Raw genomic sequence first — 26,808 nt, forward strand, 5'->3', positions numbered from 1 at the left:
TTTTGTGAAACATTGGCCAGTCTATCAACAGAGATGGAGCGATAACTTGGATTCCGGATTGTTAGGAATAATTTAAGGAGACTATCAAAGTAAGTACACGCGATGGGAGGTAACACGCCAAGATCGTAAAAGAAAACGATGAAGGGGTTTACAATGAAACCTTTAAACATAGATCATAGAGGTGCATTACATTAAGCTGAGTATCAGATAGATTGGGTTTTGAAGCTTTGACATATGCGAGTGCACGTTTACATGATTTGTTTCCTCATTACTATTGCAACCACGCTGTATTTTCTCTGCGTTCACACATTTGGACAGCCCCACAACGTGATGGTGGTGGCAGAGACAAGCAGGAAAAGAAAAATACATAGCAGGGCCCCTTCATTAGACGATTGTTCTCGCTGCCTTTGATGTCGGTTTTTATCCTCAGAAGTTTGACACTGGTGTAACTGTTTAAACTGCTTGTTTTTATCCTGTTGTTTACAGAATCTATGTGTTGTTGCAGAGAGAAAGTGACACCACATAGGAACGGTACATGGTTAATGCTGTCGTTTTTATTAATATTTATAAATTTGGCGTTTTGTCTTCTCCTTGAATTGTGGGAGTAACGTTATAACGATCTCCTCCTCCCCGTCTATAATACCATAAAGCAGAGCCACTTACTAGATCTTCATATAAAAATTACAGTGTTCTCGTGCAGAGTAAGGATCATAAAAATCAGATCAGCAATAGCGCTATTGAACTGCATACAAACTTCCAAGTTCACACAAATACTATCCCAACTGTAGCCATCATATCATGCGTGGAACGTCAAAGGAACAGACGGTTATTGGAAGAGAGATACACCAAAGAAACCGCCGATGCCTTCGTCCAGATAGTCCAGACGATAAGTGAAATATTTGATTCTGCTACACTGTCATTACGTCTGTCACTAAAGATACATTTTATAGGCTGTTGCTAATCCACATTATGTAGTACCGTTTGTATGAAATAGTCATAACAATCGTCACCAGTCTCTCTCTCTGCAACAGGGCAAGGTTAAGGAGTTTCAGCCGCTACCCCGCTAATTGAGCCTTGTTGCTGTAGGACTGCACTAAGGGCAACTCAGGATTGAACGATGGAACGGGTGGTTATAAACAGATAGTGCGGATCGTAAACTCCATGGTGGTTTCTTGCACTGTCCTCGTGCCTCGGTAAAGACTTCTCGAGTCCGAAGAAGATCCCACCCTGTTTTAAACATTAATCACTTTAAGCCCGGCATTGTGGTGTTGGGTTGTACGAGGGACAGTCAGCAATTAAACAAATTGGGTGAGAAATCAAACTGTTTGTAGGAGTAGTTTCATACTATACTGATCTAGGTCGGCGACATTAGGATTAGCTAAGAAAAGCTGACGGATAAAAATGTTTTGTTTATCACCTCAACATCGCATGTATTTTCGGCACGTCCGCTTGAAGTTTCCACATCGATCCATTTTTTTGCTGTATGAAGATGCAGACGATTTTACAATATATTGAAGGTTGTATGCCGGCCGCTGTGACCGAGCGCTTCTAGGCGCCAGTCTGGAACCGCGCGAGCGCTACGGAGGCAGCTTCGAATCCTGCCTCGGGCATGCATGTGTGTGATGTCCTTAGGTTACTTAGGTTTAAGTAGTTCTAAGTTCTAGGGGACTGATGACCTCAAATTTTAAGTCCCATAGTGCTCAGAGCCATTTGAACCATTACACAAGCTTTCTATATCATGTTCGTTGCTCGCTTTGTCACTGCCAGTGTTTCCGATAGTGCTACCTAACTACTTGGAAGTGTTGTTGGTGACTGCTGCTCTTGAGGGATCCCCAGATCTGTTTGCTTGATGGCCATGTACTGCACCTCTTCATAAAAATTAGCAGGCCAGTTTTGTCCGCAGTGTCGTAACGCTTCTCGCGATCATGGTAGACCTGATAATTACTGCTTGCTCATCTACTCTTTGTTCCCATTTCATTCTAGCTATTTCTTTCTTCCATATTGTGAGAGATAACTCGTCACCATATCTCGCTCACGTTAAAAAGATGAACATGCACAGAGCCATTGTGAAGGTTGTATGAACCGTGGAATTTTTATATGTGTGTAGAACAGTTCAAAAACGGTCGCACCTTTGTGACGTCCTGTCCGTCCCCTTTAAATTGTGAACTCCTTCACTTGGATCCGGCATTGCTGCCATTGTTCGTGAAGACCGACGTATGACAGGTGAACATATAGCCAAAAACATTTGCATTAAGTGTGGGTATAGTTCCTAACGTTATCAGCAACAAGCTCATGAACAGAAAAACAAGTGCAGTTTGGGGCGCGAAGGAGTTAACCTTCCACTGTTATCCTTTGCAGATATGCAAAGTAAAATTCGAACTTTGTTTTCATCGTTGTCCGTGAAGTTTAACACTGGGGACTGTCTTGCAGGTAGGCAGTGTTGCTTTATGAAGGTAATTGAAGAGAATCTGCCTTTAGGATGCACTACTGAGCTCATGACGCGACAGTGCGTGTTGGTCTGCGGTGCATAGTTAGTCTGGCACACATTGCTACATTTTAAAGATTATTGTTGCAAGGAAGAATACATTAACGTAAGAAAATTTCTTTACTGCAGGTTATAAAACTTAATTCATCGTTGGGTCAGTATATTAAATTGGTGGCTATTATGTCGAGAGGTAGCAGGAGAAGGAAGAGATTAGTGTTTAAAGTTTCGTTGAGAATGAGGTCATTAGAGACGGAGAACAAGCTATAATTAGAGAAAGATGGAGAAGGAAAGCGGCCCGCCCGTGCAAAGAAACGATCCCTGCACTTGCCTTACGCGATTTAGGGAAATCGCGGAAAAACCTAAATGAGGATTGCCGCAGGCGGGTTTGAATCGTCGTCCTCTTGACTGCGAGTCCAGTGTGCCAACCACTGCGCCACATCGCTCGTCATATTCTTCTGATCTAATAATTGAAACATTCACCATAAATATCGGATGACCGCTTCTCTGCCTGAAACGATGAGCAGCTTATTGAGCTGATACCCACGCCGGGTAGCCGTGAGGTCTGTGGCGCCTAGCCACGGTTCGCGCGGCTCTCCGCGTCGGAGGTTCGAGTCCCCCCTCGGGCGTGTGTGTGTGTGTGTGTGTGTGTGTGTGTGTGTGTGTGTGTGTGTGTGTGTTTTGTCCTTAGCGTAAGTTAGAGTTAGATTAAGTAGTGTGTGAGCTTAGGGACCGGTGACGAAAGCAGTTTGGTACCATAGAACGTACCACTACGACCATACCCACCCATGCAGCATATTTTGTGGAACATGGCTGACGCAGAGTAGATGAACCAAATGCAAAAGGAGTTAATTTAGTCAGAAACTGAAGAAAAATGAATGAAATGTGTTAGAAGAAATGTCTTTGGTTATGTCTGATGCAGTACATTTGTAAACATATTTTTACTGAACTTTTAACCACAGTTATAATGAATTGGATGGTTGTTATTGTGATCAGTTCAGTAGATGACGATTAGAATTCGGCCTTTTGAAGAAATCAGTGAATCCGTTCTTCACACTGAATCACTCAGATTTGGCGTTACCGCCGACACTAACCAGGGTACCATGTTGTCCTTGAGCAGTTTTTTAATTTCTGATACGTCTGCGTTGTAAGGCAGTGGTAATAGGCTTCTTCAGCATCGTCGAACAACAGTTTTCTTACTAAAATGCTATACGCTCTGTCTTCTTCACGGCAAAAAAGTTTCCTTATATGGGTCAAGTCATTTAAACAAGTTTGACACTTCATCTATCTGGGGGTGAAGTTACATTAGGTGTTCCACAGGGTTCAGTCATGGGTCCTCTTCTGTTCTTGAAATATGTGAACGACCCCCCTTGCTATCTGAAGCAGAAAGCTGAACTGAGACTGTTTGCTGATGATACAAGCATCATTATTAACCCAGTAAAAGAAAGTCCAATTGAAAATGATACAAATAAGGTCTCTGGGAAAGTCATTAATTGGTTTTCTGCTAATGGGCTTGCTGTAAACTTTGGGGGGAAAAAAAGATCCACACTGTACATCCAGTTTTCTGCTGGGAAAAGTACAGTTCCTTCAATAAATATGACACATCAACAGAAGTCAGTAGACAGAGTAGAGCAACTAAGTTTTTGGGTGTACATATAGATGAGAATATTAATTGGAAAATTCATATCTTGGATCTCCTGAAGCGACTACGTTCAGCAACTTTTACGATCAGAATAATTGCCAATTTTGAGGATGTAGAAATTAGTAAGCTAACATACTTTCACTCTCTGATGTCATACGGAATAATATTTTGGGGTAACTCAACATTTAGACAAAAAGTATTCACTGCTCAAAAGAAAGTGGTTAGAATAATGTGTGGGGTTCGTAGTCGCACATCTTGTAGGCATCTTTTTAAAAGATTGGGAATTCTTACAACCACCTCACAGTACATCTACTCACTAATGAAATTTGTTCTCAACAACATGGACCATTTTAAAAACAACATTGACATCCATGATTATAACACCATAAAAAAGAAAGACTTACATTATCCTTTGTTCAACCTATCTTTCGCACAGAAAGGGGTAAAATATGCTCCTATAAAAATTTTCGACAAATTACCAGATGAAATAAAGGTGTCTGACAGACAGCAGTAATAGCTTCAGAAATAAATTGAAATCATATCTCCTTGACAACTCCTTCTATACCATAGATGAGTTCATAAATAGGAATAAACAAAACTATAAATTTAGTATATGCATTCTGTGCCTTTTAAGGGAATGGTGTAAATAATAGAAATATTAATCTTGAACTCTATAATTATTATGTGATCAAAAAGTCAGAAAAGTCAGTATAAATTTGAAAACTGAATAAATCACGGAATAATGTAAATAGAGCTACAAATTGACACACAGCTTGGAATGACATGCGGTTTTATTAGAACAAAAAAAAATACAAAAGTTCAAAAAATGTCCTACAGATGGCGCTTCATCTGATCAGAATAGCAATAATTAGCATAACCAAGTAAGACAAAACAAAGATGATGATCTTCACAGGAAATGCTCAATATGTCCACCATCATTCCTCAACAAAAGCTGTAGTCGAGGAATAATGTTGTGAACAGTGCTGTAAAGCATGTCCGGAGTTATGGTGAGGCATTGGCGTCGGATGTTGTCTTTCAGCATCCCTAGAGATGTCGGTCGATCATGATACACTTGCGATTTCAGGTAACCCCAAAGCCAATAACCGCACGGACTGAGGTCTGGGGACCCGGGAGGTCAAGCATGACGAAAGTGGCGGCTGAGCACACGATCATCACCAAACGACGCGCGCAAGAGATCGTTCACGCGTCTAGCAGTACTGTTTTTATTTTTGGTTCTAATAAAACCCCATGTCATTCCAAGTATGTGTGTCAGTTTTTACCTCTCTATCTACATTATTCCCCGTGGGTTTATTAAGTTTTCAAATTTATACTGACTTTTAGATCACCCGGTATATATTAAAAATTTTTGTTTCATATGTGCTGTTCTTCTGCACTTGACACGTTCCACATCATAACGGCTACCGTACCATGCGATTGATCAATGGAACACGCAACGAACTAACTAACTAGGAAAGCGTAACTTTAGTGCTGTATTGCAGTAGAGCTCCACGCCACTATTATTTGCATCCGAATCTCCTGACAAGGGAACCTCCCCATCGCACCCCCCTCAGATTTATTTATAAGTTGGCATAGTGGATAGGCCTTGAAAAACTGAACCCAGATCAATCGCGAAAACAGGAAGAAGTTGTGTGGAACTATGAAAAAATAAGCAAAATATACAAAATGAGTAGTCCATGCCCTCTCGTTCCGCAACTGCTCACGCTAACCACGGGACCACGGCGCTCCTGATCTTACACTATCCGTGATGTTACCTATCTTGCAAATGGAATACTCAGTTTGTATATTTTGCTTATTTTTTTCATAGTTCCACACAACTTCTTCCTGTTTTCTCGACTGATCTGTGTTCAGTTTTTCAAGGCCTATCCACTATGCCAATTTGTAACTAAATCTGAGGGGGATGCGATGGGAAGGTTCCCTTGTGAGAAATATTCTGTGACCTCATCAAAAATGGCATTCTGTTCAGGTGAGCCCAGAAACCTCTTCCAGAAAGCCTAATATGATTGCGTAATAATAATTTCAAGGTGGCTCCAACTCCGACACCTCGATAGAGAACCCATGTTGTTGTTAAATAAAATGTTCTCGGGTTTCCAACCGCGTCAATTGGTTAAAACTACACGAGCTCTCGGCCAAGCACTCCTTGACAATGGCCAAGGAGTGCTTGGCCGAAAGCTCCTGTTGTTTTAACCAATTGACGCGGTTGGAAACCCGAGAACATTTTATTCAATGTTATCGCCGCGAGACTCTGCATTCATACATGTTGTTGTTGTTTATGTGTTTGCTAATGTATTGTTATTGTTGTTGCTTCTGACTGGCGATGAGCATCAGGTTAGCAGGTTGTAACCTCCTCCTCACTTATTGACCTTAATGACAGTGAAAAATTAAACCGCGTGTACCTAATGGAAATTTGGGAAAAGCAATCGTCACCGAAGTTAATCTGTCGGTAAAGAGGGAGGAAAGGGTTACATCTAAATGAAAGGAAAATGCAAATGAAACGGGTGGAAATTAATTTTGAAAAGAGGTATAGTTAATAAAGAAAGTAAATGTGCGGTCGTCACGTTAACAGTTAATTGGCGTTAATTAGATATTTGAGATTTGGGGAAAATTACGGCCGACAGTCCTATGGACAACTACTATAATAACTGAAAAAGAAAGGTTATTGCACATAATTAGCACTAAAAGCGTGGCAATTGAAGGTTGACACATTTTGTGTGAAAACCGAAAGTTTGTCAGAAGTAATAAATTTCGCTACACTCTGACTTAATTTAGGAAAAGAATTAATAAACCCGGAAAATTGAAAGTTAATTTAGTGACTGAAATTAAAAGTGAGATTTGTTCCTGAAACACCACGAAATTCAGTAAAATAAGGTTAGTCTTAGGCTACCTCAACAATCATTTCAAAAGCTACTTGAATCTACGCAATTTAGAAATAAGAGATTTGACTTTGAACTTGAATTAAATGATTATGGACAATTAACAATAGTAACATTTAGTACGTACCAAGCTGAGCTGCAGTCACAGGTAAGCTAAAATACGGTAACAAAACTTGCACTCTTAATTTGTGCTTGTGTAATCTAAATATTGTAGCCAGCTATGAATACCTTAACTGAACTTAAAGCAGTGAAATCGAATGATATTACTTTAATGCTGGAGTTTGAATTTCAACGACACTCGGGTTCATTTCGGAAAAGGAAGGGACCCTGCTTGGTAATGCAATTGGGACAATGAGCAACAAAGGTTCATGTTACGTTGCTGTAATTTAGTGAGGAAAATTTAACAGTTTGAAAAGCTGAGGTCTGTCATACAGTTCTAAAACTTCACGTGCTACCAGTCTTCCTTGTTGGTTGATTGAAGGTTTGAAGTCGTCAATCGAGGAGGTGGCGGCAGTCACTCATTGTCGGCCGTCGCTGTTGCAGAAGCTGCATGTTGGCGCGCCTTCTTTTCGACACGGTCTCCAGCCGAAACGGACTCTTGATGTGTGCCAGCTAACGCTTCCCGTCCGCGACACCGTGTAAGAAACTATCATGGCAATTCGAGCGTAATTACATGCTGCCAAACCCCGAAAGCGCGGCAAATTACGGGAGCATCACATAACACACCTGCTCCACTGCACTACTCCAGCCAGAATCCCATCCGCCCGCTCTACACGCGACAGAGTTAACACTACAAAAGATCCTAAACATTTTGGTTCTCCACACGACCTATCGAGGTATTCGTTCGATAGCATAGTTTTCCCTAGGCCAGACCCAGCGTATAAATACAAATAATATTCACAAAACAAATCAATTATACATCGACATAAATGCATATATATACAAATAGTAAAACAATTACAATATACAAAGACACAGAAATGTTATATCTTCAGGTAACAAAATAAGGAAAAAGATTTGCAGTGCAATAGATGGAAACAGGAGGATACGCATTTCCGGCGTTACAAGGTGCGCGGCTGGTTGTATTCACAGGTGGCGGCGAGCAACAGGTGGCGATGGCACCGTAGCAGGTACACATCGGAGGCGAGGGAGGTCCCACGCCCACACTACACAGACCACGTTCAGTTTTCTGACGGCGTGTTGTTGTTTTGTTGACAGGTGGCGGTGAGCGGCAGGTAGCGACGGCCGCGTAGCAGGTGCGCGGCAGAGGCGGCGCAGAGGGCGGGGCCCCCCCATGCTCACGCTACGCCTCGTCTCGACGCACTTCCTCAAGCAGCCGTAGGCGGCCGCCCGGCCACGTCAGCATGTGCCGCGACCGGGACATGAACCCGTAACGCTCCCAGTCTGTCTGTCTCTCTCTCGCGCTCACGACTAACCGAACCCATCCGACCCATCCGAAAAGGACTGAACCTCGCGAGGACAGTAACCAAGTACACACGCCATCCAGAGCATCGCTACACGCATTCTTCTGTTCTTTACGACTACCGTACTGTGATCTGTGAAAAAGGAAACGAAAAGAATCAAGAAAGAAAGGAAAAAAAGAAAGAACGCCTCAGACACCAGCCGACACCTCCAATCTGTGGAACATCGCAAGGATCTGTATCGTAAGTACTGATTTATCCCCAACCGTTTGTTCTTTTTTAATGGCTGTTATATTGATATATATTGTAGCGCAAGGGTTCCCAACAAAATTTTCTAGAGGACCCCCCTCATCGAGCATGATCACAGTATCAAGTACGTAAAAAAGCCAAATTAAGAGTCTTTTTATTCGTTTTCTATTTTTGGTACTTAGAAAAAAACATTGAAATATTCATTATTGTTGTGTACATAGTTCCGCGTAGTCAGCGCGTACAGAACTTTCCCACTAGAGAACGCCCTGCTAAGCACAACAGCGGAAGCGCAGCGCTCGTCCGTCCCCGCACTACGAGATGGCTCTGCCTTAGAGACGGACCAAATTCTGCTTCCGCCGATCCGCGTATTAATTGTAATGCAGCTAATGAGATTGCTGCTAACGTAGAACCTTTTCTCCTCGAGGATCACACTCGCGCAGTGATACCTGAACGCTCGAGGTATTATAACGAGTGTACAGACCTCCGATTAGTCAGTCTGCATTAGTTTGCTTTTATCTGCACCAGTCTACATTTGTCTGTACCAGTCTATAGTCAAGTTTCAGTTTGCGCCTAATAAGATTATCATATTCCTGTACATAGCCATGAAGAGAAATGAATAGACACTTTGTCAAGTGTCAGAGATATGTGAAAATACGATTAACGTACCCACACCAAAGGAACTTCAGATTGTCAATTGTAAACAGCGTCCAGAATCAAGTTACATAATGTCTATGCTTTATATTATTTTAATAAATGTGTGTGAAAATTAATCAGGTTCTATTTATTTTGGTCACCGTCAATCTGCTACTCTAAGCATGTAAGTGGCATTTATATCGTCTGACCTAACGGCAGAAGATAAACACACCACGATAAGTCCACGAGGCATATTGCTGACACTCGCCTACTTCATTAGAGCGACAAGTCAAATAATCTGATGGTGTGTGTACCGAAGATCTTACAGTACGCACACCACAATTATTGAAAAAATGTCGAGCTTAGAACTTGCAATTTAGCCATCATTGTTATTGTTAAATTTTTGATTATTGCTCAAAATCTGCTAGACGCAGAATTTAGCGTTCGCTAAAGCTCTGCTCATGCAGGAAGCGGACAAAAAATCTGTTATCATACGAAATATGTTTAATATATTTTTTATTCTAATAGCATATTGCAGACGCCTCTGGCAAAGCGCGCAGACTCCTGGGGGTCCGCGGACCACCTGTTGGGAACCACTGCTGTAGAGGAACTGTGTGACACCACGTTTTTAATTTTGTGATTTTCTAACCAACAACCGTAGTCGCGGGTGCTAAATTGCGGTTGTTTGGTGTTGCTTGCCTCATAGTCCATAATTAAAATCCCAGTGTCGAAAATACGTTCTTGAGTGGGATCGGCTCCAAAAGAAAAGAAAATTTAGTGCTGTGCATATCATGATCGGTCAGGTGTGCGTAAGTGCCCTGGTTGGTACAAAGGGGGATTATGTTGTGCGACCCCAAGACTCTGGGACCCATCTTTTGGATGGAACAGATGTCTTTATTGGCAAGATTAAATGTATACGGAGGCTGGCTTCAATTCCGGGGCTAACAAGCAAAAACAATACGATCACTACTGGAATACTAGATGAACCATGGAATGAATTGTGTTATCGAAAGAATGTGTGGGCAACAGGCGACTAGCGCCAAGGATCCGTTCCTCGGTAGCGCGAGCGAGGCTCTCGCGTTGTTTTTGTTTAAAGTAACAGAAACGACCCACGCCTATGCAATCAGTCATCGTATTTTTGGACAAATATTAAAAAAATGCTTTCTAATGTTGTTTATAGATGTTAACACTAAATTCCAAACATTCGAATGAGCTGCCTCGTAGCCAAAAATGCAGTGTTACTTCCAGTTGCCTTTCGACTGGAACTGCCTATCTCACTGCCATATTTCGTTTTTATTATCCTTTCTCGTATTAACATTAATAAATAATTCTTGTCCGTTGTGGACTTATTAGAACACTGCAACCGTTGAAATGGAATTCATTTATAATGAATGAGGTGCAACCGCTTGCTTTTATAGGCGTCTATTTTCCATTACGACATTTAAAGATGCCTGGCATCCCGTCTTCACATGTTTACATTTAGTTGCATGTCGTGAACATTGTTTCTTTATTAACGGCGTTGCAGAATTTTGCATCGGAAATTTTTAGGACAGCTACTCGTAAGTAAAGAAGCAACGTTCAGACGTCTAAATAAACGTAAACAATTAAAGATGAGATGAACATAAATTGCGTGTACTCCTATAAAAGCGTGTTTTCAGGCATAATTTGTTGGCGTGGTGTGGCGAGAAAGGCGTGCTTTTCATATCAGTGCGTTACGGCGTGTACATAACGTCACGGATGGTGTAGTTTCGCTTTTTTGCGTTATGAGCGCTGTTGTCGCATGACGTGACGAATCGGCCTGCATGCTTAAGAATGTATGTGAATCAGGTCCACGTGTCACGAAAGGTTACCAATGTTGATCTAAAGAGCAAATACCCATATCAAACAAAATCTTCAAAATTAGTATAAACAACACAGTGATGGAAACAATGTTCAACGTAATAGAAATTTGCCTCAAGTGAGGCACTGGAACACCACCATCAGGAAACACGAATAACTGAAGAAAATAACAGCATCCTGCAATAGAATAAATAATCGTGAAATTCAAAGATCGCTCTTGAGGTTTATGGGAAGTTTTTTTATCATCACTAGAGCCGATAATGAGGTTGATAATATCCCCCCCTCACACACACACACACACACACACACACACACACACACACACACACACACACAGACACACACACACACACACACACACACCACTGAGATATGAGAAAACATGAAAGAAGTGGATAAAACTAGAAAAAAAACGCCAAGAGTACAGTTGCATATGCCACAACGCTGTAAATCCACAACCTCAATCAGTAAGTTAATGAATATGGGCATCGATAACTTTGATGTGTGGTGAAGACAACCAGTAAGCTTGAAGTCAGCTAGCAAGCTTCAGCGCCTGCACACAGGCTGTACTTTAGATCGTAATTGTACCCGTACCTTTTGCCACTAAGTGTTTCCGCGTGGATTCGACTGGAGAGCTGCAACACATTGAAAAAGGATCTCGAAATGCTCGATGCCGGTAACATAGTCACATAAAATAGTGCTGGTGGATCCAACTCGTACAATCATGTGTAGATCCCACTCGTACAATCATGTATGACATCACGAGGAGTAAGAAATAATATCTATCATACGTAAAGGCAAAGCAGTGGATGTACATATAGCATGCGAACGGCACTTTAGCATTATTTACAAATGTATAATTGTTCCCACTAAAACAACTGATGAAACCGAGGTTTCGTGGAGTCATGTCTTTCTAGATTTGTTTGTGGTACACTGGCTTTACCCCCTTGAGCCAATTAGTATTTCCCCACGACGTGGCGGTAGAATGGAACTGAACCTCGTCATTTTCTACGTAATGGTCCCTCTGTACAAACAGGTAGGTTTAAAGGAATGGAAACGCTGGAAATCGAAGGAAGGAAAGTTCGCATTTGTGCTAACTTAACCTACATTTACGCAATAGCTCTGTACGTAATGAGGATGTACTCAGTTAAAGATAGCGATATGATGTAGAACATTCTGCTGTTGCAAATAATTCGCAAAATTTATTAACTGATGTAATTTTCTCCGCCCAGTTGATGCTAAAAGAACAATTGCGATTCCGACTCGGAGAAAACATGAAAATGAATATTTCGGTTAGACTGACTAAGATTGCAGTGCAATGGGTGTTTCTCATTATTAGGGAAAGCTGAAATAAAAAAGGGACCCGACTGTATCTGCGAGTTTGATGTTGCAAGCTTCTAAATTCCTGTTCCAAACTTTCCGCCAAACTTTTCGTGGCACTGAGTTCTTTGTGTTTTCATCCTTCAGGTGCCACGAAAATGCAAAGCGTGTAAGGATTCAGTTTAAAGTCCTGTTTACTTACAGCACTGCTTCTGATGAGTAAAACACGAGACTATTATAAATAGCAACGGCGCCTTGACAAAAATAAAATCTTTGTATTGCAAATGTTTTAAAAAGCGTGATTCACAAGCTAAAAGTGGGTTCGTCGCCCGGGGCCCAGGCTGAGACAAATATTTACACCGCGTTTGATCGCTCAAGGCGTCGTTGCCTCCGTTGATGAAACACTCAAATATTTTTGCGAGGCCAATGTGGAAGGCTGCTGTTTACATTCCGCTTTTTGGCCACCCGCCCGGACCTGACTGCATGCTGGCTACTGTCGCGGAGTAAATATTGACGAATCAAGCACGTATGAGGGATTGACAGGACAGTCCGTTGTTTTCTGTTGTGACGAGTGTGGCAGTACAACTCGCCTTACCCCCACTTCCTGTACCAAAGGAAACTAAGAAGGTGATGGCGCATGGTGGCACGCCTGGGAAGCTAGTTACTGGCGTGGATCAATCTGTAGATTCCCCGTCTAATAATCAAAGCTGATCACGAGAATGAAGCTGAACAGGAACGGGCAAACTAGGTGAACAGGAAGGTCGGAATCACAGTTGTGACGATGGGAAGAGTCCAAATTTTCCTCATTAATCGAAATGCATTCTGCGTTTAAGATTTACAAACAAATCTAAAACGTATAGTAAGCATTCAGATCGGGAAGAAAGAGTGCACTAATATTGAATATCTGATTATACATGTGATCAAGCTTTATTTAAAATAAAAGTTGTGGGCCGGCCGCGGTGGTCTCGCGGTTCTAGGCGCGCAGTCCGGAACCGTGCGACTGCTACGGTCCGTCGCAGGTTCGAATCCTGCCTCGGGCATGGATGTGTGTGATGTCCTTAGGTTAGTTAGGTTTAAGTAGTTCTAAGTTCTAGGGGACTAATAACCACAGCAGTTGAGTCCCATAGTGCTCAGAGCCATTTGAGCCATTTTTGAAAAGTTGTGGAATTGTACCTATGAAGCCAGTATAGAGTTGAGGTGAGCCAGAAAGAGTGAAAAATCAGCTGTAGGGAACAATAGTGGAACGTGATGGCATGTCACCTGTCCTGTCGTCCGAAGCATCCGCCGCGTTACCCAGACGACGGCCAGCAGTTGTCTTCTGATCGCATAAACCACTTAGGTCACTTACGTCGCTGCGTGGTCCAAGGCTTCTTGCCACGGTTCGCGCGGCTCCTCTCGTCGGAGGTTCGAGTCGTCCCTCGGGTAAGGGTGAGTGTGTGCGTCGTCCTTAGCGTAAGTTAGTTTAAGTTGGATTAAGTAGTGTGTAAGGAGCCGATGACGTCAGTAGTTTGGTCCCATAAGACCTTACCACAAATTTCCAAATTTTTCACTTACGTCGCGCGGAAAAAAAAAGTAAACGTCCTCGATTAACCGTTTGGGACAAGGGGAACGCTAAGGAGGTCGGATAAGCAGAGGAGAATGAAACAAGTCATTTGTAGAGATTCAAAGAATGTAATAACAAAATTAACTTAAAAATGTATTTATTATAAAGAAAATGGGAAATAAAGTTTCAGACCCTGGAAATTTATCTGAAAATGTAAACTGCTCTTTATTTCCATTTATTAAACATTTATTTTGCGGCTGCATCATTACACTTCTTTGCCCACAATATGTAAATAGCTATAGTGGTGTCTGTCGCTCCAAATGTTGGAAGACAGTTCCGTAAGTTGCAGAGTTGCTGATCTTTTCGCATTTTTCCCTCTCGTGTAGCTCAACGCTGTACCGTTGCAAAACAAGATCTATGATCTGATCATCGAATTCTTCATTGGTAGCAGCAGCAGGGTCATCCGCTAACCATTCCTCTACAACAGCAGGCTGGTTATCAGTCGGAAGAGTTTGCTAGGACAAACTTTTTCTTTTATGATAGGGCCTAAAAGAGGATTCCCCTTAACAGCTTTCCTGACAAAAACAAACCCTCACAGCGTCATCCAAGAGCTCGACTTTAGATTCCGTCAATGATTTTCTAGTTATTAAAGGATTTTCACCATCTACAGTGAACAAAAAGCTTAGAGACCCTTTCGGTTATTTTTCCAATCCTTTAATCGTTGCCGGCCGGAGTGGCCGAGCGGTTCTAGATGCTTCAGTTTGGAACCGCGCGACCGCTACTGTCACAGGTTCGAGTCCTGCCTCGGGCGTGGACGTGTCTGATGTCCGTAGGTTAGTTAGGTGTAAGTAGTTCTAAGTTCTAGGGGACTGATGACCTCAGTAGTTAAGTCCCATAATGCTCAGAGCCATTTTAAGCTTTTTTTTTTTTTTTTTTAGATCGTTGTCACAAATGTGAGTTCCTAAGGAGCCAAACTGCTAAGCTCATCGGTCCCTAGACTTGCACACAAACTAACTTGTTCTAAGAACAACACACACACCCATGCCCAAGGAAGGACTCGAAGCTCTGGCGGGAGGGGTCGCGCAGCCCGTGACATGCCACCCACACCGCACGTCTACACCGCGCGCCATCGTTGTCACTCCAACACACATTTCACAGGCTAATTTAGTAGCTGGCTCACTTTTGTCAAGTCTTTGCAGAACACTTAGTTTGTTCGATTGTGCCCACAAGTTTTCTTTGATGATTTTTAGCCATATTAAGAATCACCAACAATTCTTGATCATTTGTTAATAAACTGTATGAAACTACATTGCAACTTTAAAATTAAAACGAATACAGTAATAAAGTTACAAAGCGCATCGATAAAACAGCAGATTAAACAGAACAGTAAAGCGAACTGTCCGGCCGTGCAGCAAGTCTGTCAACCGAAGATGCGTGAGGAGCGTGACTCGGACGGAGACGTGTTGTGACAGGAGTGAAATCCATCGATGATGCTGGCACGTCGTCAGGTGCAGACCGCAGACGCATGGTCGGACACAGCGCCGAACGATCAGAGGACTCACTTAATCGAAGGCCGGGTAACAGGGGTTCTACTGTTCTTGATTTTCAAAGGCTCTGACTACTGCCGTAAACGCGTGAGGCGTCAGACTGGAGCCGGACTTTCACCAACATGGCGTTTACCACGAGGTCCTCTGTGATGGACACTGGCTGCGCTGACGCTACGTGTTGTCTGCTCCATGGCACCGACAGAAGGTGAGGCTGAGTGACCATGCGGGGTCTTATTTAAAAAAAGAAATTGTTAGACTTGCAGGATAGACACTGTTTTATGCAGCCATCTAAAACGGTTGTTCCTACAAAAAGCTATCTTTCAAGCGAAATCTGATATGTAACGGCAATCTGTTTAGATTGCCGTTACCTACCTGATCCTAACGACCAACTACCTCCCAGGAAGGTCTCCCTGCGCTCCTGGCGTCCTTTTTCAAACCAGGGAGCCCGTCTGTCACCACCATCTTGATAACTACAAATAATTACAGTTTGGAAGTCGCTACATTAAAATTAATGTGGCCCAAAATTACCCCTGTACTGAGGTAATGACGATATGTAATTTCCGTCTCACTCGCGTCTGCTTGACACACAACATCGCGAGGCAGGGTTCTTTATAACTTAATTCCGTAACAAAAAAATGGTGTGAAGCGGAAAAAATTTTCGAAATTTGTGGTAAGGACAACGAGACCAAACTGCTAAGGTCATCGGTCCCTAGGTTTACGCACTACTTAAAATAACTTAAAGTAACTTACGCACGCCCGAGGGAGGACTCGATCCTCTGACGGGGGGGCGGAGCCGCGCAAACCCTGACAAGACACACACAGCCTACCCCGTGCGGCGTTGAGTGGAAACACGACTTTCCGTGACTCATGGAGATGTCAGTTATTATCCCCACTGCACCCAAACTGTAAACGACGGGATTCACCATCAACTGCCACTTGACATCCATTAGTGGATAAAGACCGTCTCCAGATCATATCGTCCTCTTTTCGCTGTCGTGTTGCTGCTGCATGTTTCCTAATTACATCCGCCCATCTTCCATTAGGTAACCATTCTGTCTTTCTACATGTACATTTGTTCTTAGCAATCCACCTTACTGTTTGGCGGAGGGTACTTGTGTGCCAGTGTCACTTTTCCAGTCCGAATGGTTGCGGGAAGAACGTTTGTTGGTAAGCCTCCGTGTAAACTGTAATAACTATAATTTTAGCTTCATGGTCTTGTTGTGAGGAAAGAATACAAGGTGTTTCAGAAGCTCACCTACAGACGTTCAGGGATGGTAAATCATACAAAAACATTGGTATCTTGTGAAGGAAGATTTTATATGTTTCTGTCCGCCGTTTATGAGTTAAAGCGCTCCTCCACCTAGAGACCTGTTGCACAGCTCCCAATTAGGTTAAAAACTTTATAAATGAAGAAATTTTTATGTGATGTTGCCTTTACAAACAGCCTGATCCGACAGACTTTGCTGTCATCATCAGGTCTGTAACGTAGTGGATATACATGGCTACGATGATGATTGGTTTATGGGGCGCTCAGCTACGTGAACATCGGCGCCCGTACAAAGTCCATTTTTTCACAGTCCAATTTCCTTTACAGTCCTATCTAGCCACTGCCACGCTGATGAGGGTGGTGATGAAATGATGACAACACAAACATCCAGTTCCCAGGCAGAGACAGTCCCCAACCCGGCCGGGAATCGAACCCAGGACCCCGTGATCCAGAGGTAGCAACGCTAGCCACTAGACCACGAGCGGCGGAAGTGTATATACATGGAATATATCTCATATCATGAGTAATGACGTAATGTTTGAGATAGAAGCTTTGGTTTGGCATTACAATAAACGGATATGGTACTTCAAATGTAAAGTTCAAATGGCTCTGAGCACTATGCCACTTAACTTCTGAGGTCATCAGTCGCCAAGAACTTAGAACTAATTAAACCTAACTAACCTAAGGATATCACATACATCCATGCCCGAGGCAGGATTCGAACCTGCGACCGTAGCGGTCGCTCGGCCCCAGACTGTAGCGCCTAGAACCGCACGGCCACTCCGGCCGGCCAAATGTAAAGACCTTCACAATTTGTATTATAAAATGAGTTTATTCTGAGTTGGACCTCACATTATATAACAAAAATTTTTGAACGTTTGTAAATGCACAGTTCCATTTCCGTTTCTTGTAATGCCACACTAAAACTTCTATGATATGAGATATATTCCATATATGCCCACTATGCTACAGACCTGAAGATGACAGCAAAGTCTGTCGAAACCGGTTGCTTGTAAATAAAGAAATTTCTGTGCGATCTTAGCTTTAGAAAATTTTTACCGAGTCAAACAGATAACTCCTCCTGATTTCTCGACGTGAGAAAATTCAGCACTAACGAGGTTGTTCTGTGGATCCGTTCCTGTCCTGTCACTCAGCTTGACTTTTAATACTGTAAATTCAGTGTCGGGCATCTTACTAGTGGTAAATTCAGGTTTTCTTGCCGTTGCTGGATAATGAAACGTGGAGATACGGATTTGATGACCTAACTGACGTCATTGGGTGTGACTGTGACACTAGGGGAAAGGGAAGAGCAGCTCTTAGGGAACTGATTTGCACAGATACTAACAGAAGACGGCCGCACCACAGTATCTTTGCTGCAACTCAGGGACGCTTGCGGAAAACGGAATGTTAGTGATAGTAGGCGTGACGTGAGACTACCAGATTTTGCGGCTGAAGTGATCCGTTCATTTAGCAACCAACATTTAAGCAGCTTCCTCACTACAGCGGCTGCTAAGGTAACAGGTCATCGTATGTGTTTGGAGAGTACTGCAAGGGTACAACCTACGTGCGTACCATATTCAAAGGGTGAAGTTTACAGGACAAACTGAACACCAATATATTATGCAGTTCGTGCAGTGGTTCGTACACCGACGAGTAGAGAGATAGTACAAAGTCATCAGCAAAAGAGGGTGGTGCAGATATTTCCCATGAACCCTTATTGTCTTTTTTTTATTTTCCTAGTTTATAGATTAGAAAATTCCTGTAGGAAGACTGAGCCTAGTTTTGGTGGTAAAGAACCTCCTAGCCAGACACACATTTTGAATTTTGAACATAAACTGTCACTACATTTACGAAATCTGATGTTGGACGCTGTAGCATCCTATGTATATTCCCCAGTACGTTAATATATTTTGAATAAATAGCAGCTATGCCAGGTCGGGACTCAGATCCGGACCTCCAAATTATCTCAAGTTGTCACTTGTTATCTCATGTTATCACATGCTTCTTGTTCCAGCCTCAGCAGGAAGAAAAAAGCCAGACAGTTCGTCACATTTAGTCGTCACTTTCGGTGCGAAATTGTCTCGTAAACTATTAAAATTTCACCTTGCCTGTCCGCTTACGATAAAATATGAGTTTCTAACGTTGCTATTTTACTTCGCTATTTCTCCTTTTTAAGTTTCTGCAACTTTCAGTATTGTGCCTTGGTGTTCAACTGGCAGGTTATTCTTAAAAAATACGTACAGGGTCTCTTTTTACAGCTTTCTTACGCTTTTCTTTTCAATCCTGCTTTGCAGTGGGATCTGTCACATACAAACTGAAATATGTTTTGAAAGAGATCCAAATATTTCGACACAAAAAAATTATAACAATTGCGAGAGGTAGACTGAAGTACAGTGCTTTCCTAGAGTAATTGCTAACAACTGGGGAAAAAACCCGTAAGGGTAACATTGTGTTGCAGATGTGTAAAACACCTCACAGCATTCTTGAAAGAGGATTTCCCACCCACTTCTTTTATGGCGTGATAATATAAAGTAGGCTCCCTTCCAAACAATATGTACCAATACAATGAATTTCATGATTAGGAATAGTGTTGAAATTCGAAAGGATAGCATAAAACAAAAAAATACGAAAGCAAGAAGCCAAAAATAAACGGTGAAATGAAATAATCATAGCAGTTCGGAATGGGCAGAATTTATATGACGTCCGTTTTTTGGATCTTGATTAATTTTAGTATTTTACAATTACTGATATTTCCGTAATGATTTAGAGAAGCGATCTACAAATCGTGTATTTCAGTTCACAGACCTTATGTTGACAGGAAACCACCTAAAATCCTCTGTGCTGAACAGTAGGTGATTTCGGCTGATTATCTCAACATTACCAACAAAAATTTTAATTTTCTCTACAGTAGCGTGTACTCTTCACTAAACATTTCGTAAAGAACAAGGTAGCGCAGTGTTAAAAGAGGTTGGACCCGCTCTCTGGCTACTCAATCATGATTTTCCGTCTTTCTCCATAATCGGTTAATGTGAGTGCCGGGATTTTCTCCTGGCAAGACCACAGCCATCCTGGACCAACTACCGAGCGAGGTGGCGCAGTGGTTAGCACACTGGACTCGCATTCGGGAGGACGACGGTTCAATCCCGTCTCCGGCCATCCTGATTTAGGTTTTCCATGATTTCCCTAAATTGCTTCAGGCAAATGCCGGGATGGTTCCTTTGAAAGGGCACGGCCGATTTCCTTCCCAAACCTTCCCTAACCCGAGCTTGCGCTCCGTCTCTAATGACCTCGTTGTTGACGGGACGTTAAACACTAACAACCACCACCACCACCACCACCACCACCACCACCACCACCTGGACCAACTGGAGCTTATGCGTATGTAAAGACTTCATTATCGATATTCGGTGCCATTCAGCCTTCTTACATTTAAACTGTTAGTGGTGATACTTAGTGAATATGCGCCACATTTACTGGCGCGACAAAGGTTCCACCAACTTGCTCATAAAATCGAAACCATCGTGTCGTCCTCTGCCTACGGCGTCAGTGGACGCGGTACACAAGAGCATGTGGCCAGTAGACTGCTGCCCAACCATTGTCAGTTTTACGACCATTGAAGCCGCTACTTCTTACTCAAGTAACTCTTCAGTTGGTCTCCCGAGGCTGAGAGCTGTCCTTTTCAGGCGTCCTCCCCCCCCCCCCCCCCTCAAAGGAAACTCTGTGACTCAGTTTCAGAAGAATAACGGACCAAACATTCAGTAGATATGTATCCTACTGGGGAAAAGGAGGGAACTACAACTCAGTGTAGAATCAGAACTATGCGTTGTTTCTCACGAATCTTCACTTCATTGATAGCTGGATTCCGTCCCGCGACCTATCATTCTCTTTATGACTAGGTCGCGAGGCTAGACATCAGAGTTATTGTCCAGATACTCTTGGATGAAAGACGAAGTGAAATTGAGGCTGTCAAAGCAAAAGCAAGGAATGTTGGACCCTGTTTTCAAATGTTCCATTACAAAGGAAACGCCAGTAGCACTGTTTAAGATTAAAGTCCGCGCCACAGCAAAAATGAGTGATTTAAGCACTAGCGTCAGTGAGCCTGAGAAACCGATAGAATTGCTGAGATTGAACAAAATTCCAGGCCCAATGGAATCCCTACCAGATTGTATACAAAATTTGCTTCTCAGTTAGTCTCTCTTTCAAGCATAATATATCATGCACCACTGGGACTAAAAACTGACTCTACTAGTTGGAAAAGAGCACAGGTCACACGCTTCTACAAGACGGATGGTGAGAATGATCGACCGAAATACCATCCACTATCTTGGACATCAATCTGTTGCAAATATATATATAGTCCTTTAATCATCGCTGGGAATCGAATCTATGACTTCTGCATGGTCTGAAGCTGGCCATTAAACTAGCTCTTGCGATGTTCCCACCCCACTACAACTACCATTAGAACCATTACTATCACCGTCACCATCTATTAACTTCGCCAAACTGTTTATACGGATCCTATATTCGTGCTCAGAGGAAGCCTTTTTTCGAAACTTCGAATTTTTTTTCCGATTTAAGCGTGTAAGATATGACAAGAAATTTCGTCAAACTGCGTTGTCCCTGCTAACGACATGTAATTTTCGCTCGTGGTTGTTTATTTGGAAAATATCGTGAGATTTACAGCATAGTGGACCCACGTGAAGTATTAAAAGGTATTTTACGGTAAAAGCTCTCAATCAACTTTGGACGAACTACGTGCATCACATGAAATAAGAACCGTCAGCGTCGTCGTCCTGTTAGGGTTGCAATATGCTGAGGTCTTCTTCTTGATCGATCAACTGCTGGATGTTACTGGGTGTGGAGAGAGGTAGCCCGTATAAGCAACCCCGCACAGGCCCCCTGGTGGAGCTGTTAAAGATTAGCCTCACTGTCACTTACCGCCCGCCCACAGGCCTTGCGGCTTGATCCTCCTCTCTGGCTGCCCGCTGATTACCGTCCATCCCACCGAGCGCGTCACCTGATTCCACGTACGTGATGTGACTTGCATCGCTGGCAGTAGCCGCGCTCTATATTTGGCAGTGACGCGGTTCCCTTATAACAGTGCTTTTATCTCGCTACACAGTCACCGCAGGTTATTTCTAGTATCTGTCGCGGTATTTTCACTCCTGTATGCACGATGGTATCGGGTTATTTATGCAAGCGTTCATCTTCGCAAAACCATACATACCTTTCAAAAAGCATAAAATTATTCGTTAAAAGGAAAACTCTACACGGCTGCACTAGTTTCCTTTTGCCAGTCCGGCGATAAATATGGGAAACTGTCAAAGTCTTCCATATCACCAATTAGTTCATATGCAGTACGTTGCACTCCAATAGTGTTCCTTGGAAGCAAGGAAGGAAGATTGAGGTTTAACGTTCAGTTGACGACGTCACTGGAGACTGAGCACAAGCTTAGTTTGTGGAAGGGTAGAAAAGGAAAATATGTGAGGAGAATTTGACAGAGCACGGAAAGATCTGTGTGGAAACAAGACCCCTGAAGTAAACGACCGTCCCTCAGAATTACTGAAATCCTCGGAAGACCCAACCATGACAAAAGTATACCACCTGGTGTGCAAGATACATGAGACAGGCGAAATAACTGTCAGATTTCAGTAGGAATGTAGTGATTCTTCTTCCAAAGAAGCCATGTACTAACATGTGGGAAGATTATCTAACTGTACCTTTATTATTTAATGGTTGCAAAATACTGGCGCAAATTGTTTCCAGTATGAAGCTGACCTCAGGGAAGGTAATTTTGGGTTCCGAAGAAGTGTAGGAACACAGGTGGCAATAATGACCTTTCGACTTGAGTTAGAGGTGAGATGAACACACTCTTCGAAATTTTGAAGGTATCAGGGTTAAAACGCAGGGAGAGGAAGGTTATTTACAATTCTTGGAGAAGCCAGACTGCAGTTCGAAGAGTCGAAAGACATGAAAGGAAAGAGTAGCTGAGTTGTAACATGTCCACAATGTTTTCCTTCCTATAACTGAACATCCACCCCAAGCACGTAGTTACTGCAGTAGAAAACAGTTGCTCAATATTCCGTTACTTTATAGAACATTGCCAGATTCGTGATCCTTAAGGGGAGGCGGAGGTGCCTATGCTGCCCATGTTAAAATCACTAAGTTTGAGGAACATTTATGAATAAACTACAAAATAGAAAAATTTGAATTTTTTTTACATATAGAGTGGTTTAGTATTGCAGTTATGATGGAGAGATTTTGGAGTATCTTTTCTAGTTTCCTTGCAATTATTTTTTATTAATGACCCAATTTTTTACAAATAATTGCTTTATAATTAAACTGAAATGAAACTACTGAACATATTGCCAAATGGCTGTGTTACAATGTAAGTTTGATCACTAGGAGTGCTGTATAAAAATTTCATCTCTCTAGCTTGAGTGGATTTTGAGAAAATGTTCCTTATATTCGAAAAATTCTAATTTATGGGAAATGGCTATCAAAGTTTCTCAGTACATTCCTGCACTATAGGATGGATTATCAGGGTCTTCTTCTTCATCCTCCAAAAGCTTCCACTTCTGTCTTCGCCGGCCGGTGTGGCCGTGCGGTCTAGGCACTTCAGTCTGGAACCGCGTGACTGCTCCGGTCGCAGGTTCGAATCCTGCCTTGGGCATGGATGTGTGTGATGTCTTTAGGTTAGTTAGGTTTAAGTAGTTCTAAGTTTTAGGGGACTGATGACCTCAGAAGTTAGGTCCCATAGTGCTCAGAGCCATTTGAACCGTTTTTCTTCTGTCTTCCTTTTTGTCCTGTTGCTCCATCATACTTCATATTCCTTTCTCTTCTTTCTGCTCCTCTTATCCTTTCTCTGTCAATATTTCTTAGTGCTCGTACAGTGTCCACCCCAGCCTAATGCCTTCAGAACTTTACACTGTTCCCTTGGTTGTAGGTTGCTATTGCATCGTAAATGCGAAAGTGCAGTGTTTTTATGCTTACAAACATCCTTTTAGGAATCACTTTCCAAATCAAATTGTTTACGCTCTTAGTAGGATTCTGTGTCTTTCCGTGTAGACATTTGTGCAACAATTCTGGCTGTGCTAAGTCATGAAAAATTGGTTTTATTGCATTTATCACAGCTGCTGGCAAACCATGTTTGTGATCATAGTTCTTTTTCGCATTATATTTGCACCAGGAATCTTTTGGGCACAGGCTGTGTTGAGGGTATTCATTGGAAGAGGCAGTATAAAGGAACAATGCCCACACTGCTTTTCACATGGAACTAACATTACTAGTATTTTGCCTTATAGCATACCCATAGTATCTCTGTAGACATTCAATCACCTCATCAGTAAGCCTGCCTCTCCTTCCTATTGTATTTCTGTCACTGAGCTTACTTGAACCAAAAGTTTGTTTGAGCCTTCAATGCCATGCACCCATACGCTTTTGCACATGCCCAATGCATTCCAACTTTTCAACTACAAATTCATTTCCATATGGTTTCCTCTGTAGTCTTGAAACCTTTGGAGTCACCATCCTCAAGGTAGTATTTGTACCTAACATTGTATCTGGGAACTGAACGTTCAAAACTTTGTTTCACTCCATCCCCTTTCATTACTCCACTTGATCCACTAAAATTTGCCTCACAGGTTCCACTGTGCCCTCCTTTGATTTTATGTTTGCACCTACAATGTTTTGATAGTATTGCAACATATATCACTTTTGCACTATCACCACAAGTAGCATTTACAACCCCAATCAGGGATTTATGATCCCTCTTTTGCCAGGAACCATCTAATGCCACTATCAAATCCCTAGAACCACCGTTCATTTTTACAGATTCCTCCGCTGCTTCCTTCATGGTTTTCAAAGCCACATCTTCAACAGAGGATCCTACCAGTTCCCAGTAGTACCCAAATTTGGTTGGAGGCGATGGCAAGTTCATAATACCACAAAACAGTTTACCAGCAGCAGACCCTTTTCCAATGGATCGAAGACCATACGCAAGTCGAACATTCACATCAAACACTCTAGATTTTTCACCAAAGAGACTGGCATGTGAATTGTAGAAGTCACTTGATACTTGCAACATTCACAGATTTTCTTCATCTCACAGGGCTAAACCAAAGTGCTTTGTTATCTCTAGTCCCACTCCTTCACTTGAACACATTTTGCACAGAACACTTTCTTTCAGCACACAACATAATAATCCAATATTCAGTACTTCGTTAATATCATCACTGTCACTAACATATTCACGAAATCTTTCACTTCCACCAGTCAGCTTCTTGCCAGATGATGTCACAGGGCTATAGCCGGCCATGTGTTGCTTAGCAGAAGAACGCACTGTTTCAGTGATTGTAGTATCGCAACTTGGTATTAGTGTTAATTTTCTTTTCCCTACGTTCTTCTTCTTCTTCTTATTATTATTATTATTATTATATACACGGTTCTTAAAACGTGGTATCGTAACCAGAACAACGCTTTACACAAGAAGTATAATACTACCAACAACAGGGGCAACACTGAACTAATTCGAAACGGTAAACAACAAAGAGACGATGTTCCGCGCTCTTAGCGCTTCATTTGTCACAGAAAACAATGTAGCCAACCCTTGCATACTCGCTGTATGTAACGTAAGGCGCTGTGTGCGTAACAGGCCGAGAAAATCCCAAGCAGTTCGCCAGGAAGTCACGAGAGGGTGTTAGATGCGTTCAGCGGTCGCCCATTTCCTCTGCAGGCGTGGGGGAAAATGGTAATAACTCCACTTCTAGGGCGAGTAGAACAATAATTCAAAGTTTACATTAAAGAGGAATGTTCCAATTAATTTTCGGTAGCAAAAAAAAATCGTATTTTTTTGGATTTGACCACCTCAGGCTCCCCTTAAGCCTTCTATATCACAATCCTTTGATATACCAGCCAGTTTTCCAAAATAGAATCAAGGATCCCAAATGTACGCTTGTGTGGGAAAGGAGGGGGGGGGGGGGGAAGGGGGTGGCATGTACCCTATAGTCTTTGCCTCCATGTAATAAACACACCGGACAAAAAATAATTAACTCCCAAGATACACATTCAAATAACGCGCAAAAGCGCCTTTAGCTTTGCTAATCGCATCAGTTCGGCGAGTAACAGAATTTGGAAGTTTCTTCAGGCATTGAAGCTACTCACTGATGCTTAGATTCTGTAGAGCTACTAATTTCTAGGCACTCGCTGTTCCAAATAGTTCCACATATTTTTGATGGGATGATATCGATAATTTAACTGGCTACTCAAGCTACAATAGGATCCTGAGTGTTCGTCAAACGTATGTGTATGCGTATGCGGTCACGGCATTCGATTTTTCTGGAAGATGGGAGCCTCCGCGGCATACTCATCATAAAGATGCAGAGGAAAGGAAACACTCAGTCACCGAGAAAGTTGAAATTAACGTCCTGGTTCACGTTTACGATAAACTGGAACCTGAAATGATTGTACCCAAGTGAGGACACGAAAAGCATTCTCAAAAAATTACATAAGCGTTTCGAGACTCGTCGGACCACAGTGCACGTCTCCAGTCAGGCAGTCCCGTTACTAAGTTATTTGTCTTCCATGAAGACGTGCATGTGCCGGTGTGAGTAACGGCCTTCCCTGAGGTGCGCAGCTCCAGTTCCCTTCGCATTGTCGGAAACAGGTTGAGAGGGGCCGCATTCACTGACACCAGCAATGGCTGTCGGGTTTGAATCCCATTGGGATCCAAACGGCATGGCACTCGTCTCCAGGTGCTGCCTGTTAGGGTCATTGTACAACGGTTGTGCTTAGATCCTGTTACGTGGCTGCAACTGATGCACTTTTGGTCGTGGACACGTTGGACAGTCCATGTTGGCACACCAAGAAACTGGGGCACATACACACAACTTCACTGCCCTGACTTGCATCAGCGTTGATTTGACGTGACCTCGTGATATAAGTTGTCAACCAACTACAGCATTTCAAAGCGATCA

General features: G+C 42.6%; 1 long non-coding RNA gene across 1 annotated transcript in view; it reads left to right on the top strand.

The window, feature by feature from the left end:
* The window catches only part of LOC126285355 (uncharacterized), a 486,767-nt gene that overhangs the window by 379,822 nt on the left and 80,137 nt on the right, over window positions 1–26,808 (top strand). Inside the window, exon 4 of the long non-coding RNA XR_007551627.1 lies at window positions 8,234–8,679. This is a non-coding gene — a long non-coding RNA (uncharacterized LOC126285355). The remainder of the gene's footprint in view (window positions 1–8,233; window positions 8,680–26,808) is intronic.

This window comes from Schistocerca gregaria, chromosome 8 (assembly GCF_023897955.1).
Source record: "Schistocerca gregaria isolate iqSchGreg1 chromosome 8, iqSchGreg1.2, whole genome shotgun sequence".
Lineage (NCBI taxonomy): Eukaryota > Metazoa > Arthropoda > Insecta > Orthoptera > Acrididae > Schistocerca > Schistocerca gregaria.